Genomic DNA, 17,830 nt, shown 5'->3' with positions numbered 1-17,830 from the left:
CCCATCTCTTTCAGAATTTTCCACAGTTTATTGTGATTCACACAGTCAAGGGCTTTGGCATAGTCAATAAAGCAGAAATAGATGTTTTTTTGGAACTCTCTTGCTTTTTTGATGATCCAGCGGATGTTGCCAATTTGATCTCACATGCTAGCAAAGTAATACTCAAAATTCTCCAAGCCAGGTTTCAACAGTACATGAACTGTGAACTTCCAGATGTTCAAGCTGGATTTAGAAAAGGCAGAGGAACCAGAGATCAAATTGCCAACATCCACTGGATCATCAAAAAGCAACAGAGTTCTAGAAAAACATCTACTTTTGCTTTATTGACTACACCAAAGCCTTTGACTGTGTGGATCACAACCAACTGTGGAAAATTCTTCAAGAGATGGAAATACCAGACCACCTGACCTGCTTCCTGAGAAATCTGTTTGCAGATCAAGAAGCAACAGAACTGGACATGGAACAACAGACTGGTTTCAAATTGGGAAAGGAGTATGTCAAGGCTCTATATTGTCATCCTGCTTATTTAACATATGCAGAGTACATCATGCAAAATGCCAGGCTGGATTAAGCCCAGGACAGAATCAAGATTGCCAGGAGAAATATCCATAACCTCAGATACGCAGATGACACCACCCTTATGGCAGAGAGTGAAGAGGAACTAAACAGCCTCTTGATGAAAGTTAAAGAGGAGAGTGATAAAGCTGGCTTAAAACTTAACATTCAGAAAACTAAGATCATGGCATCTGGTCTTATCACTGCATTGCAAATAGATGGGGAAACAATGGAAACAAAGAGAGACTTTATTTTTTCGGGTTCGGAAATCACTGCAGATGGTGACTGTGGGCATGAAATTAAAAGACACTTGCTCCTTGGAAGAAAAGCTGTGACCAACCTAGACAGGATATTAAAAAGCAGAGACATTACTTTGCCAACAAAGGTCCATCCAGTCAAAGCTATGGTTTTTCCAGTGGTCATGTATGAATGTGAGAGTTGGAGTATAAAGAAAGCTGAGCTCTGAAGAATTGACGCTTTTAAACTGTGGTGTTGGAGAAGACTCTTGAGAGTCCCTTGGACTGCAAGGAGATCCAAATAGTCCATCCTAAAGGAGATCAGTCCTGGGTGTTCACTGGAAGGTCTGATGCTGAAGCTGAAACTCTAATACTTTGGCCATCTGATGTGAAGAACTAACTCATTGGAAAAGACCCTGATGCTGGGAAAGATTGAAGGTGAGAGGAGAAGGGGACAACAGAGGATGAGATGGTTGGATGGCATCACTGAATCGATGGACATGAGTTTGAGTAAGCTCCGGGAGTTGGTGATGGATGGGGAGGCCTGGCGTGTTGCAGTCCATGAGGTCGAAAGAGTCGGACATGACTGAGTAAGTGAACTGAACTGAACTGATATATGTATACATGGTCATATTAAGTTGCTTATCTATTAAGTTTAAATGCATTTGAACAACTCCGCATTTTCCCCTCACAATGTGTGCTGATTTTACATCACATTTTATACCATTTTGTTTTGTGTATCCCTTAACATAGCCTCCCAGGTGACTGTGTGGCAAAGAATCCATTTGCCAATGCAAGAGAAACGGGTTTGATCCCTGGGTCGGGAAGATTCCCTTGGAGAAGGAAATGGCAACCCACTACAGTATTCTTGCCTGGGCAATCCCAAGGACAGAGGAGCTTGGTGGGCTACGGTTCATGAGGTCGTAAAAGAGTCAGACACGACTTTAGCAACTAAAACAACAATCCTTAAACTACTCATTGTGGATATAGATAATTTTACCCCATTTGCCTTTTTACCTTCCTTATACCTTCATGCATTGTTTATTTACTACCTTTACTGTATATTTGCTTTTACCAATGAGATTTTTACTTTTGTGATTGGCTCGTAAGGTTTTAACTCTAATACTTTGGCCACCTCATGTGAAGAGTTGACTCACTGGAAAAGACCCTGATGCTGGGAGGGATTGGGGGCAGGAGGAGAAGGGGACGACAGAGGATGAGATGGCTGGATGGCATCACCAACTCGATGGACATGAGTTTGAGTAAACTCCGGGAGTTGGTGATGGACAGGGAGGCCTGGCATTCTGTGATTCATGGGGTCGCAGAGTCAGACACGACTGAGTGACTGAACTGAGATGAACTGAACTGTAAGGTTTTATATTTTGAGTTGTAACCTTTTCTTTTTTGCTTTTAACATTTAACATTTGTTGTAAAGTTGGTTTGGTTAGTGTTTATAAGCTACAGGAAGGATTCCAAAATGGTATTTGCCAGCACCAGTGTCCTCATGGTAGAATGAGCTCCCCCAAATTGTTGTTGGCACAGTCTATGTCCTTGGGGCAAGCCTCTGCTGCCTTCTACCTCTTCCAAGGTCTCTCCAAGATCAGCATGTTGGTCTGATCGAGGCTTCTTTCAAATTACTGCTTCTGCTCTAGTTCCTACAGGATGTGAGAATCTGTGTGTGCCTTTATGTGTGGAGTCTTTATCTCCTATAGCCCTCTGGCTCTCCTGAAAGCAAGCCCTGATTGCCTTCAAAGCCAATTGTTCTGGAAGAATCATCTTCCCAGTGCAGTACCCTCAGATTGGAGAGCCCAATTTGGGTCTCAAAATTCTTAATTCTTTGGAAGAACATCTGCAATTGTAATTATCCTCCCATTTGTGGGGCTTTCTTTGTGGCTCAGCTGGTAAAGAATCCACCTGCAAAGCAGGAGACCTGGGTTTGATCCTTGGGTTGGGAAGATCCCCTGGAGAAGGGAAAGGCTACCTACTCCAGTATTCTGGCCTGGAGAATTCCATGGACTATATAGACCACGCGGTCAGAAAGAGTCAGACACAACCAAGCGACTTTCACTTTCACTTTGTGGGGTGTCCACCCAGATGTGTGGTTCTTGACTGTATCACATTTCCACCTCTCCTATCCACCTTGTTGTAGTTCCTTCTTTATATCTTTAGTTGTGGAAGCTATTTTCTGCTAGTCTTCCAGTTTTTTCTCATCAATAATTTTTCTTTCAATAGAGATGAATGGATAAACAAGCTGTGGTACTTACATACAATAGGATAACACTCGGCCATAAAAAGGAACGCATCTGCATCAGTTCTAATGAGGCGGATGAACCTAGAGCCTATTATACAGAGTGAAGTAAGTCAGAAAGAGTAAAACAAATATTGTATGTTAACACATATATGGAATCTGCAAGGATGGTACTGATGAACCTGTTTGCAAAACAGCAATGGAGACACAGACATAGAGAACAGACTTGTGGACAATGTTGGGGGAGAAGAGGGAGATGGTGAGATGAATGGAGAGAGGAGCGTGGATGCATACACACTAGCACGTGTAAGCAGACAGCCAGTGGGAGTTCGCTGTGTGACTGGGGAACTCTGACGGGGGCTGTGCAATAGCCTGGAGGGAGACGGTGAGATGAATGGAGAGAGGAGCGTGGATGCACACACACTAGCACGTGTAAGCAGACAGCCAGTGGGAGTTCGCTGTGTGACTGGGGAACTCTGACGGGGGCTGTGCAATAGCCTGGAGGGAGAGGGTGAGATGAATGGAGAGAGGAGCGTGGATGCACACACACTAGCACGTGTAAGCAGACAGCCAGTGGGAATTCGCTGTGTGACTCGGGAACTCTGACGCGGGCTGTGTAATAACCTCGAGGCGTGGGAACTGACGGGACGTGCGAGGGAGATTCAAGAGGGAGGGGACATGTGTATACCTATGGTTAATTCATGTTGATGTATGACAGAAATCAAACCAATATCGTAAAACAATCAATTAAAAATAAATATTTTTTAAAAAGAGAAAACATACTTTCTGTCAATAGCTGTAAATTTGGTGTGCCTGTGGGAGAAGCCGAGCTCAGGGCCTTCATACTCTTCCATCTGGGCCGCTCCTCTTAGCCTTTTAATATATCTCTCACCTCTGTGTTTTTGATAAAAATTAGCTGTTAATGTTATTGAAATCCTTTGCTACTTTCAAGATTCTCTTTGTCTTTGTTTGATTGTGTTATGTTTGATTATGCTTGATTGTCTTATGTTTGATTATGATGTGTTTTGCTGTGGATCTTTTGTATTTATTCTACACAGAGTTTGCTGATCTTCTTGGATATGTAGACTAATATTTTTTAAATAAAATTTGGAAAGTTTTCAGGAATTATTTTTAAAATATTATTTTTATCCCTTTTCTTTCTTTCTTCTCCTTTCTGGGATTTTATTTATGAGTATGGTGGTGCTCAGATAGTGTTCCTCCACAGACCTCTGAGGTTCTATTCAATTTTTTTCAGTCTTTTTCTGTTTCTTAGACTAGATAGACCTTCCCTGGTGGCTCAGAGGGTAATCTCAATTGATCTGTGTTTAAGTTTATTGATTCCAATTTCTGTCTCTTTGAACAAGTTGTTGAGCTAGTGAATTTATCATTTTGGTTATACTTTTCTAATCCAGAATTTCTATACATTCCTTCTTATAATTCTTTACCTCTTTATTGATATTTTATATTTAGTGATATATCATCCTTACTATACCTTTCTTTGATTTTTTAGACATGGTTTCTTTTAGAATATTTTTCTTGGATTTCCCAGTTATTCTTTAAAATTATAACGCTTGTGTTCACATCTTTATTATTCACAAGAAAAGAATTGGGGACAGGGTTTTCACCGTAATAAAGCTTCCTGTTCCTCAACATAGCAGCAGTACTTCTCACTGACTCAGAGACTGCTGGGCATCTAATCCTAATATCTTTTATTCACAATGAATTCTTTCTCCATCTCAGGAACAGTTCCCAAAACCAGCCATAATATATTCATAGTATTGGTTTCCATTTCCCTTTGAAAACTGAGTTTTCTTTGCCTCATTAACCAAGGCAATATCACTCATATGGGTAGCAGACTTTTGAGTGGGGGCTTAGAAGCTGGAATATAGATAGAAAGAAGTTGGTTTTAAGAGAAATCAGGGAAGAAAGACTTGATACCTAGAACCATAGCAAAGAGATGAATGTTGTTATATGAGGTGGGGGGGGTGGGTAGGGAGTGGTGACCATCCGTGGCAACAAAGCCTTTTATTTTCCTGACTCAGGAGCTGAGGGAGAAGTTATGAGAGGAGAAGGTGATTTTTATAGAGATTCATGAGAGACAAAAAGAGAAAAGGGACTCCCCTGGTGGCTCAGACCGTACAGCGTCTGCCTACAATGCCGGAGACCGGGTTTGATCCCTGGGTTTGGAAGATCTCCTGGAGAAGGCAATGGCAACCCACTCCAGTATTCTTGCCTGTAAAATCCCATGGACAGAGGAGCCTGGTAGACTACGATCCGTGGGGTCTCAACGAGTCGGACGCGACTGAACGACTTCACTTTCACTTTCTTTCATGAGAGACAAAAAGAGAAAAGAGGTTTAGTGCCCAAAATGTGTTCTGTGTGTGAATACATTATTATGTGTGCATGGATGGGAGTGGGGAGGCATGGCTATGTATGTACTAACTGGAGGCTGGCTAATGATCCCACTCCAGAGAAGCTAAGCCCAACTATACTTTCCTGAGAAGAGTATTGGCGCCAAGTCCTAGCCCATTCCACTCCATTTCATTATCCAGCTCCTCATGCTTCCGCTCTGGGTACAAGGAGCAGGGAGCACTGGTTTCAATTCCCCGACCCTGGTCCATTTGGATAATCAAGTGTAATTCTAGGAGGCTCTGGGTAAAGGTCACCAACCGTAACTTATAAGACAGAACATAGGAGTCCAAAAGTCACTAAATAGACCAGCAATAACAGACGTGAAGAAGGAACTCACTTTCAAACGAACTATGCATGTTAAACTATACTGTGAACTAATAGAGAATTGCTTTTCCAGAATTCCAGCAGGAAGAAGACATTAAAGGAGAAAAATGGAAACCGTAAGCACCAGGCGAGAAGTGCTTTCCCTCTATTTAAAATTGTATATAGAGAAATGAGTTTATAGGAAGATGAAAGTGATTTGTGTCTTTTTTTTCATTTTAATACATAAATAGTATTAACTTAGAAACTGCTTGATGATTTTACAGGAAAGTTATTTTTTAATTTTCCCACTCTAGCTGTTTGAGGAGGTGGATGTTAGGGATTTAGATGCCGAGAGGAATGATTTTTAGAAACTTACCATACTTCTGTGGAAAGTGGTCTTTTCACTTGGTCTCATTGTGGATAAACATATGCATGACATACTTAAGTAACAGGACATAAAGACTGGGAAAGGTTAGTAACACCCCCCAAAGAAGAGCTAACTAAATTTTCTTGCAAGTCAGCAGGTAACTTTTAAGACCCTGTTTATAAATCCTGCAACAGGACAGCAGGAAAATATGGTTAAGTAAAATTTTATGCATAGACCTGATATTCTGAATAGAATTGTCACACAAGGAAGTTCAAAAATCAAGATTACATTTTAACGAATTTTCACTGCTAGTGGTTATTGAGTAACATTTTTGGCGGGAAATGCTCCTTTTAGTTTCAGAATTCAGGGAATGAAATACTCCAAATGCTGGTGAAGGTTTTATCATCAAATTTCATGGGCTTTCCACTCCATCTTATTATCCAGCTCCTCACGCTTCCCCTCTGGGTACAAGGATCAGGTAACTTTTTACTTTTTCTCTCAAATGCACTTGGCTCAAAATCAATGACAAATAAATGCCAGCCTGTATTCTTTTTACCTGTATAAGGTTAGATGAAGAGGACATTATGTTTGGGTCTGCATGTTAACCATGTAGCTATCCAAGTTGTTGGCAACTAGCAAACAGTTTAAGTTTAACATATTTGAAATGGTGACTTAGTAAACAGAAAATGAATGAAATGTAATAAACACTTCTTCTGAATTGAGCCCAAGTAGCTCAAACTAGGCAGCCAGAAACCTATTTGAAGCAAATGAATTCTTTGCACATTGGTTAGTTCGTTTTGTTTTATTCCTTGTAACTCATTTGCTGTTTAAGTTTGATTTGTTCTTAGGCTCTTCTTGGTCGTTAAGAAGTTCTTCATTTTTGTGTGTTGTCGAATCTGTTGGGACTTTTGGTGGGTTTGCTTATCGTTACAAACTGAGGTACACCGCAAACACATGGATGATGTAATAAGTACTCAAGCCTTGTCATTTTGTGGTCACTTAAAAATAATTTTATTAAAGATATTTAACTCAAATTCATCTGAAGTCAGTTTGATTAATGGTAACAGCAATAATTAACGTTCTATAAGGAACAGCAGAATTTAAAAAATATCATGATAACTTCTTATTAAGAATTTTTTCATGGGGAAAGTATCATTTGAATTTAGCTAGATGGTTTAATCAAAAGCTGAATGTGGGGTAACATGCTGAGGACATAAAGTGTGATAGGTAAAGAAATCATTATGTTCAGGTTTCTTCTTCTTAACTTACTGCTGCATCTAAAATGCAAAATGGAGAAGATTATCACCAAACAATTCAGAATCTAGTGACCAGTGTGCAGAAAGCAATGATGAAGGGGTGTGTTGCGCAGGCATGCATCGCTATGGGCTGGGTGATAGCTTGCTGCTCTTGCACGTGTTTCTTTTGACTTCTCTTACATTTCCTGTCTTTCCTCCACGGCAGGGACTACATCACCTGTAATGGCGAACGTGCCTATGGTTATTTATACCTGGCATTACGGCTGTATATGCTCTTTTAATATTCACAATACCCTGTGAGTTAGGTGCCATTAAGCCCATTGTTTCAGATAAAAATCCTAAGCAGGAAGATAAAAGATTGCTACAAGACCACACTTCTTAAAAGTAACCTAGGTAAGACATCATCACAGTCTTTTATTGACTGATGAAATACTGTGTATGCAACAAATGTATTGTCTATATTTAAATGTTCTACAATGCTGTGTACATAGTTCCAGACTAATAAAGTTTTAAAAAATACTTGAAAAAATGTGTTCATAATTTGAACATGAAAAATCAAAAGAAGTAGATGAAAAGCAGAGAACATATCATGAGGTAAATAAAGTACATGACAATTTTTTTTTCAACCTTCACATTTCAGTAAAACAGAAATACATGGAAGTGTATAAATGTAAGGATATAGTTTGATTCATTTTCACAGTGGTCCCACCAATATATCCAGCACAGATCAAGAACAGAACGTTTCTCATGCCCACTTCCTTTCACTGTCTTCTCCTAAGAGTACCACCATCTTAACTGCTTACACCATGGATTCACTTTATCTGTCATTAACTCTCTCTTACCAAACATGATATTGTCTAACTTCCATGTTAGTTATTCTGGTGCATGTGTTGTTTAGGGTTTGATTTGCATTTCTTTGATGAGTAAAGAAGTCAGACATCATAAATATTTACCAGCCATTTAGACATTCTCTCTTATGATGAGCATACTCAAATATTTTGCATAATTATTATTATTATTTTTTTTTTGCCAAGTCCACATGGAATCTTAGTTTCCCAACCAGGAATCAAGCACATGCCTCCTACAGTGGGAATGCAGAGTCTTAACTACTGGATTGCCACAGAAGTCCTTCAACTTTCTATTGAGTTGCTTGACTTTGTCTTACTGATTTGTAGAATTATACATACATTAGAATGCAAGTTTTTTGTTTTATATATAGTAAATAACTTCTCCTACTCTGTGGGTTGCCTTTTTACTTCTGAAAATGTATTTTTTAAATAGGTCAATTTTCATTTCTTTATCATTTAATGTTCTTATGAATGGAATAACACATCAGATAATGATGTGTGTCCTGTCTTAAGAAATCACTGGCTACTCCAGCCAAATAGATGCTTCACAACACTTTATTTGTAAAGCTGTGTTTTATCTTTCACATATATTTAATGCATTTGAAATAGATTTTTCCCTCTGGTCTACAATGGGAGTCCATATATAAGTTTTCCAAAGAGTTGTCCAGTTTACACATCATAACTTATTGAAAACATCATCTTTTCCCCAATTCTATGTACTGTCTGTTTCATTTGTCATAAATATCAGATACTATGGGTTTCCCTGGTGGTTCAGTGATAAAGAATCCACCTGACAACGCAGGAGATGCAGGTTCAATCTCTGAGTCGGAAAGATTCCCTGGAGAAGGAAATGGCAACCCACTCCAGGATTCTTGTTTGGGAAATACCATGGATAAAGGAGCCTGGTGGGCTATAGTACACAGGGTTGCAAAGAGCCAGACATGATTTAGCGACTAAACAACAACACTTAGATGACTATATATGTCTGGATCTATTTCTTACTTATTTCATCATATTTATCTATTTACTTGTCCTTAAATCAGTATCACATTGCATTATTTTAGTTTATATCTGGATAGCAAGTCTTCAGTTTATGGCTTTGGCCTTTTTACACTCCATTTGTCAATTTCCAGAATTAAAATTTTTTAAAAACTGATTTAAGTTATATCATATTTGTATAAAGTCTAAAAAGTAGTTTGGAAAGGATTGGCATCTTTATGCTTTTTCCTATTTATAATCTATCTTTCCACTTTAATTTTTCAAATATGTTTTGTAGATTTCAGTGAAGAAGTTTTATATATCTTTCAATTGGTCTATTCCTATAGATTTTTTTTTTAGGGAGGGTATTGCAAATAGTACTTTCAAGTTTGTATTTTACATTTAATTATTGAAGTTTTTATATATATATATTATATATATATATATATTTATATATATATACATACACACACACACACACACACCCCTTACCAGGTTTGCACTATTAACATCTTGCATTAGTATGGTACATTTGTAATAATTATTAAATCAAATTTGATACATGGTTCATAACTGAAGTCCACAGTTTATTCAGATTTCCTTAGTTTTTAGTTGAAGTCTTTTTCTCCTTAAGTATCGCATCCAACATACATTACATTTCTTTGTTGTTTCTTCTTAGGCTTCTATCAACTGACAGCTTCTCAGAATTTACTTGTTTCTGATGGATTTGATTATCTTGAGGTGTTCTGGTTGAGTATTTCATAGAATTACCCTCAATCAAAATTTGATGTTTTTCTCATGATTAGACTGGGGTTATGAATTCTGGGGAGGAAGACCACAGAGGTAAAATGTCATTTTAATTATATCATGTTAAGTATATATACTATCAACTTATGTTTACATAGGATACATTTGCAATAAAGTTAGATTTTCAGGTTACAATCTTTACTCCTTGGGAGTCTCAAGTTTCTCATTAACTTTTAAATTGTGTACATTGAGGTTTATGTGCTGCCAAGCTGAATATATCTTGACAGCTGTATAATGTCTCTTATTACTATGGTATCACACAGAATTGTTTTATTACCCTAAAACTTCCCCGTACCTCATCTGTTCAGCCCTACTCCCTACCTTTGACAAGGGTCTGTACAGTCAAAGCTATGGTTTATACAGTAGTCATGTATGGCTCTGAGAGTTGGCCCATAAAGAAGGCTGAGCACTTAAGAATTGATGCTTTTGAGCTGTGGTGTTGGAGAAGACTCTTGAGAGTCGCTTGAACTGTGAGGAGGTCAAACCAGTCAATCCTAAAGGAAATCAACTTTGAATATTCTTTGGAAGGACTGATGCTGAAGCTGAAACTCCAATATTTTGGTCACCTGACACAAAGAGCACACTATTTGAAAAGATCCTGATGCTGGGAAAGATTTGAGGCAGAAGAACTGGCCACAGGGAATGAGATGGTTGGATGGTGTCACTGACTCAGCGGACAGGAATCTGAGCAAACTGTGGGAGACAATGGGGAACAGAGAAGCCTGGGGTCCCACAGCCCATGGGGTCGCAGAGAGTTGGACATGACTTAGCAACTGAACAGTAGCAATAACAACAACTTCTAGATGTAAAAATATTCTATTGTTTGAATTAATCAAGTGTGTAATAGTTTCTTATGGCATCCCTAGGAAAGTAATTAGACATCCAAGTGTCACAATGACCTCATTTGTTAAAAAGACTTTTCTTTTTTGAATTGTCTTTGCATGAAGCTAAAAGAAACTGGAATTAGGTCATTGTCCTTGCACCCACATGAGGTAGGGCTCTAGTAAAATCTTTTCCCCTGGAGAAAAGGTCTTTTTATGGAAAATGCACTGGGCTTATTTAAAAATGGAGACTTTCCTCTTTTCTTGACAAAGATTAGGAGGTGATTTTTTGGCTCTTCATCATTAGAACCTGGTGGAATTTCTGCTGGTGAAACCTATGAAACACGGTGGTCTTTCCTAAGACTGGGGCCCTGAGAAGTTTGTCACTTATCTAGGTCACACTCAGGCTCCAGAAATTTATTGAAATTATCATAACTCATTTTATTTGGTTAATTTATATTGTAACTTTTGAATTTGATAAATATTTGTTGATTAGGTATTATACAGCAGAAACTATTTCTCAATGGTGAATAAGAGAGAGAGTTCATTTTCTAGTGGGGGAGGAGAGGGAAATCAAAAGATAATTATAGAACAGAGATAAGTGCTATGATAAGGGTAAGTCTAGGGCAGTATGAGGGCTTCCCCAGTGGCTCAGTGGTAAAGAATCTGCCTGCAATGCAGGAGATGTGGGTTCGACCCCAGGGTTGGGAAAATCCCCTGGAGGTCATAGCAATCAACTCCAGTGTTCTTGCCTGGAGGATCCCATGGATGGAGGAGTCTTGGCAGGCTCCAGTCCATAGCTTTGCAAAGAGTAGGACGGGACTGAAGCGACTGAGCAGGCCCGCATAGGGTAGTATGAAAGTATATTTCTCTTGATTCATACTGGGTTTTATTTTCAGATTATTCACATAGGATAAAGCACAAAAATAATGACACAGCCGTATTGGGAGAAAACGTGACGATTTTCTGCAATTTAACAACTCCAGCAGATGTTGTCCAAATTACCTGGCAGAAGACCCAAGATTCTTTGCCACAAAATATTGGCACATATAGCCGTAAAAATGGAGAAAAGATTCTTCCACCACACATAGATCGGCTGCACTGCAAGGCCATTGAACCCAATTCCTCATTCATAACTATCCGAGAGGTGACATTTGAAGATGAAGCCTGCTACAAATGCTTATTTAATGTGTTCCCACATGGAAGCCATGGAGGACAAATCTGCCTTAACATTATAAGTATATAAATATTTATGTGAAGTCAAAATTGTGGGGATTTGGTCTTTGATGGTTAAGATCCAGAGAAAGAATTTTAGAGAAGAAAAGACTATAATAGAGGTAATTCAGGCTAAGTCTTTTATTATATGGAAGAAAAAATAGAAATCAATGATGATTACATAATTTGCCCATTTTTACACAGTGCAAGACCAGGCAAAGCATTTAGACCCTCTGCCCTCTTATCTAACATTTTTTTGTATTAGATTGCACTGGCTTCAATCCATTGGATAAATCTCATGAATGGCATGAGGGTTTTCACTGGGAAAGAGATGAAAACAAGAAGAAATAGTAGAGAAGGAAAAAGGAGAAAGAAGATGCTGAGAGAATAAGAATTTCCCAAACTTCAAACTGACAAGACATTGAAGGAATAGTGATAGTGTCATAGTGTCACCTCATTATGTTACTATAAGTTTAAAGTATTGGGGGTTTATATAATGTAATTTTTTATACTGGAAGAAGTATGATTTTTAAAAATATTTTACCCAAGTTATGAAACATAGGTAGAAGTTTCTCATAGGAAATGCTACTAAAAATTGTTCTTAAAAATTTCTATTTTATTTTGTACAAAAGTTGATCAAATACTAAATATGCTCCTTGAAAATGAGAATCTACTTAGCATCACAAATAAAGATAAAGACTGCAGAGGAAATTGAGGAATGAGCAAATGAAGATATTAGGATTCTTGCATTATAGTGTCAAAACTTTAACATTTGACTATTAAAAATGCTAACAATAAAATTCTAATTAATTTTAAATTTAAGTGTTCAGAATGTAATTTCAAGGTTGACTGGAAGTGGAGATCCCATTTGTTCCTCTCAGATTGAAGGATAGCGGGTATAGGAGTTGCAATCAGGAGGTTTTGTAATACGTGAGAGAGAGAGGGACATCTTTTCAACATTCTGTTTTCTATAAAAAATTTTGGGAAGTCCATCTTTAACACCATAGACATCTAGGGTGACTTTTTTATATTTAATTTTGTTTCTCTCTCTCTCTTTTTGCCTCAGCTGAATCTGAATTAAGAACTGAACCCCAGAACAACCTTGATTCTGAAAATTTTCTGAGATTTATTTACTCAGCTGTAGGAAAACCTGCTCTTCAAATACCTCTTTTCCCATTACAAGTCTTGGTCAGTTCCAGAGGAATTCCTTGCTCTGAACCCCAATGGCACAGTTACTGTCACTAAAATGTATAATATTTCCTTGGAGACTGTGCTTCCTGAGACTCCAGCTCTGACTGTGCATGTGGATCATGTGCATGTGCATCCTCTGAGGGATGAAAGTACTATTTCATTGTTATTTACTACCTGACCAGTTTCATGTCTCTTTTTCTCTCTTCCTGAATTCTTTTAGGTTAATTATTTGTTTTTATTTCATTTCCCACCTCTTTGTTAAGTATACATTCCTATACCCTTCTACACCCTTTAAGTGGCTGACTTGGAGATTGTAACATATATCCTTGAAATATTCCCTTACTATCAAGTTTTATACTGGCCATCATTTATTCATCTTTTGTAGGTGCGTTTCCACAGCTTCAATGTCAACAGGGCTGTTGTCACTGCTTTCAAGAATTAATATGCTTTGATTCAACTTTCCAGAAATTCAAAAAAGGAGTTTCCTGCCTCATTGCATAGCCTTAAATATTTTTAACAGAAAGAGAAGGGCTCTTCGCTTATCAGCCAACTAGAGTTCACAGAAGAAATTTACTATTAAGAGTTTACTATTCAGAGAGTAGTACTTCAAAGCCTAGGCTTTATAATGAGTGAAATATTTTCTTTCTTTGAAATACACAAGGCAAGTCATTTATTACAGATTATTTTGGGAAAGAAACTATAGCACCTCTGCATATCATTTGCAGAAAGCTCAAGCTAATACATTTTCCAGAATCTTATTTGACTGGACAGCTTGCATAGCTTGAATAATGCTATATTCAGAGTTGGTGACAGTATTGAGTAAACCACATTGGTTAGCCTACTTATTCTATTTCATTAAGATATCTTTAGCATAGTCTATATTTTTGGTTTTTATAAACACAAGAAAATGATGAAAAGGATAAAGTGTCTCCATAATTTGTCACATCCACCCAAGAACCAAAAGCATCACTAGCCTTCAGCAATGTTGATTCATAAATTTTGAATGACTGAAGGAGACATCATCTCTTTTGGAAATCTAACAGTTTTGTATATAACCAACTGTAAAACTATTGAAATGAGTAGTCTAGTAAGCAGTCCAGATGAGCTAAATATAACCTCATTTAGGCCTGGGAAATCTCATCAATCTCTGAATTAATAAAAAAACTCAGGGCTTCCCTGGTAGCTCAGCAGTAAAGAATCCACCTGCCAGTTCAGGAGATGTGGGTTCAATCCCTGGATCAGGAATATCCCCTGGAGAAGGAAATGGCAACCCACTCTAGTATTCTAGACTAGAATACTAGTCTAGAATTGAGTTCAAAACTCAATGCTGTAGATCAGAACAAGCAGCTATTTTCCTAGTGACTCTGGTGGTCATGCTAAAAGACCACAGAATCTATCCTATGGTCTTAGAATGCTTTTACATGTGATGATATCTTGCTTGTTATACAACTTTAAGCATCGTTCTGGCCTCAGAACAGAGTATTTCTCTGTTACCTTGACCATCTATTGTTACTGATAAGAAGCCAAATGTCAATCTGATGATTGTGATAGTAAATATTACTTCTCAATGGTGACATAGGCTCTTCTACTATTAGACGTTTGAAACTTTCTAGTGCTATTTTTAGTAATAGTTGTCTTCTTAAAAATCCTTTAATGTAATGGAAATTTATTTGGTAGGTTCATTCAATCCAGAGACTCAAATCCTTCAACTCTGACAATCTTCTCATATCTTTGAGACTTCCCCCCCATTCATATAACATTGTCTTTTGATAAACTTTATTAAGCGGCCATTAAAATATTTAGTTTGAATTTTATATATATTTTTAACATTCGTGTCTCTTTTTCTTTCTTCAGACTACTGAGAAAGTTTCTAAAATTTGTCTTCAAACTCTTCATTAACTGTTTCCTTCTTTTGATAATCAAGTTTATAATTCTGAATTGCTTTTATAATTTAAAATTAATTTTACAAATTATCTTCCTACTTTAAGGAAATAATATCTTCTCAAATTTAAGAATAATAATTTAGGGGTGTTTTAATTGTCTTTAATTATCTCTACTGGTCCCTGCCTCACCTTCACTACCATCATTTTATGTTATTTTTACTCAGTAATTTCCACTTTGATTACAGGCTTTCTTCAAAGTTTACAGATTCTTGACTGGGAGTTTAAAGTATCTTCATTTGGTTTATTGCATCTTGTGAAGAGCTAAATTTTCATTTGTAGGGAGCAGGCAGCAGTTAACCAGGAGACTCTGAAAGTCAGAATGTAGAGCCTTTCCTCTGGTGCTCTGATCCCCTCTACCTTAGCTATTTCTGCATATTTAATGATTACTTGAACCTCTATGTTTTTTGCCTGAGGAGTAAGCACTTGGCTGTCCAAAGTTGTGCTTTGGGATATGGAAGTGATGCTTTTGACTCTAACCTTTACTCTGTGATTCACTATTCCTCCCTTTGTCATCTGAATCCTGAGCCTCTCCCCCTAAGCCCTGCAGGGCGCTCAGTGCAAGAACAGTCTGCTTTGTACATTCGTAAGCCTGCAGTTTCTTTCATCCTGCACCTTCATAGGCCATTCTGTACTTTTTACATCTTTCATACGCCTGTTTAAACTTCTTGTTAATGGAGATCTCTCTTCCATCTACTTGTCATTTTTCATTTAATCATTTTAGTTTTGTTACTATTATTTTAATGAAGTCTCAGGAAAGAGTAGAGGTAAGTATTTCTGTTACATGTATCCTTTCAAACGGACGTCAATCAGCCTTTTTCTCCTGGTAATTTTCCCCAAATCATGAGATTGAGTTATAGCAACTAAATGGCATATGTATGTCCCATCAATCTATTGAGTAGATTATTATGGTTAATTTCACTTCTTTTTTTAAAAAAATTTATTTCTCATTGAGATACAAATGTCTTCAAAGATGTAACATCAGTTCAAAAGAGGATTTTTCCATGTTTATCTTTAAGGTGAGGCTAGTGGAAAAGAGCCCACCTGCCAATGCAAGAGACATTAAGAGACTCAGATTCGATCCCTGGGTCAGGAAGATCCCCTGGAGAAGGGCATGACAACCCACTCTAGTATTTTTTCTTGGAGAATCCCATGGACAGAGGAGCCTGGTGAGCTACAGTCCATGGTGTCCCAAAGAGTTGGACATAACTGAAGCGATGTAGCACTAGCTTTATAGAACGTATTTGGGATATAAATCCCTGATTTTGCTTAAATCTTATTTAGAGTTTCCTCCCCTCACCCCATTTTTTGCCATTGACTTCAGGTCTGTGTTCAAATCTTTGTGCCAGATTCTTTCCATTCAGCTTCCTCCACCCATTTGAATGAGCTATGCAGTATCTCCCTGAAAAAAGACAGAGTTAAAAATAGAGAAGAGGCAGAGTGATATGTGACCAATCAAAAACAAATGGCACAAAGCTTTTCAACTAAAATCTATGATTTTCTAATAGTATCTCAGGGAAGAAGTAACTGCTAACAAGAATTTATCTTCTTTTCAATGATAATAAAAAACTAAAGCAGCAAATTAAAAAGGAATGAGAGGTTACAATAAGCAGACAAATGACATCAATCTGACAAAGAGAAAGAGGACAAAAACAAAGATGCAAAATATACAGTAGTTCTTGTCACTTAACATAAGTGAAAATTTCCTTAAGATCCATCCACCATGAGGTACAGGTTCATTTTTATGCTACACCTAAGAACCATTATTGATAATCACAATGATGGTCTTTTGTTAAACTGAAGTTATAATATAAAATATATTTCATATTCAGAAGGCTATATATAAAGAAGAAAAGTTTATAGTACAACTTAAGTACATTGTAGTCAAAACAGCTATTGTAGAAAGTGTTGATACTCAAAGTGCTACCATTTGTGTTTTTCCTTAAGCATGCAGGCCCCGGAGTCAGACAAAGAACCGCACTTGCTTCTCAGTTTTGCCACTGGGTAGTTTTGGGCAATTTTCTTACATCTTAGGGCCTCCGTTTTCCATTTTGTACCAAATAATTGTGCTCACCTCATTGATGTAAATAATTATAGGAATGGAAAAGTTTTCCCTTCTTCCCTTTTAGGTTCTTTGGCTAGTCTAGTAATTAAAATGATATTACAAATTAACAGGAGAAAAACAAATGTCAGTATATGTACACATGGGAGAGAACCGAGAAGACAGAACCTTTGAAAGGACTGACACCATCACCTTAAGTGCTATCTTCAGCTTTTTAAAGAAGAAAGATGTTAGGGGTGGGGAGTCTGTTATGGGAGGTTACCAGAAAGCCACTGTAAACATGGTAAGGGTGTTATGCAGATTTAAGTTGTTGCTTTCTCAGTTGATAAGAATTTACAGATTTAGCATCATCCTCTTCTTCCTGGTACAAATGGAGATTTCTCTTACAGATTGTCTTATAGATTTATTTTTCTTATGAACATCTTTCTTACCAAACAGTAACTTCTACTTGGTTTTCAGTTGTATATCCTGTTTTTAGCTTCTTAAAAAAATCAGCCTGAAATAATCCTTATGTGAAAGAGATGTATTTCAGGGTGGCAAATACTACTACCTTACATAATCCTTATAAAGTGTCTATTGTATCACTAAAAA

The 17,830-nt window shown here is 37.5% G+C and overlaps 1 long non-coding RNA gene across 2 annotated transcripts in view; it reads left to right on the top strand.

The window, feature by feature from the left end:
- Positions 1-7,765, top strand: part of LOC110145449 (uncharacterized) — a 50,630-nt gene extending 42,865 nt beyond the window's left edge. Inside the window, exons 4-5 of one of the 2 annotated variants that reach the window (XR_011483444.1) lie at positions 3,024-3,147; positions 5,849-7,765. This is a non-coding gene — a long non-coding RNA (uncharacterized lncRNA). The remainder of the gene's footprint in view (positions 1-3,023; positions 3,148-5,848) is intronic. The other variant, XR_002316216.2, reaches the window with a different exon arrangement.
- Positions 7,766-17,830: the final 10,065 nt, after the last annotated feature.

This window comes from Odocoileus virginianus, chromosome 25 (assembly GCF_023699985.2).
Source record: "Odocoileus virginianus isolate 20LAN1187 ecotype Illinois chromosome 25, Ovbor_1.2, whole genome shotgun sequence".
NCBI lineage: Eukaryota > Metazoa > Chordata > Mammalia > Artiodactyla > Cervidae > Odocoileus > Odocoileus virginianus.
Note: the sequence above shows the minus strand (reverse complement) of the source record. Positions and strands in the feature narration are given on the sequence as shown.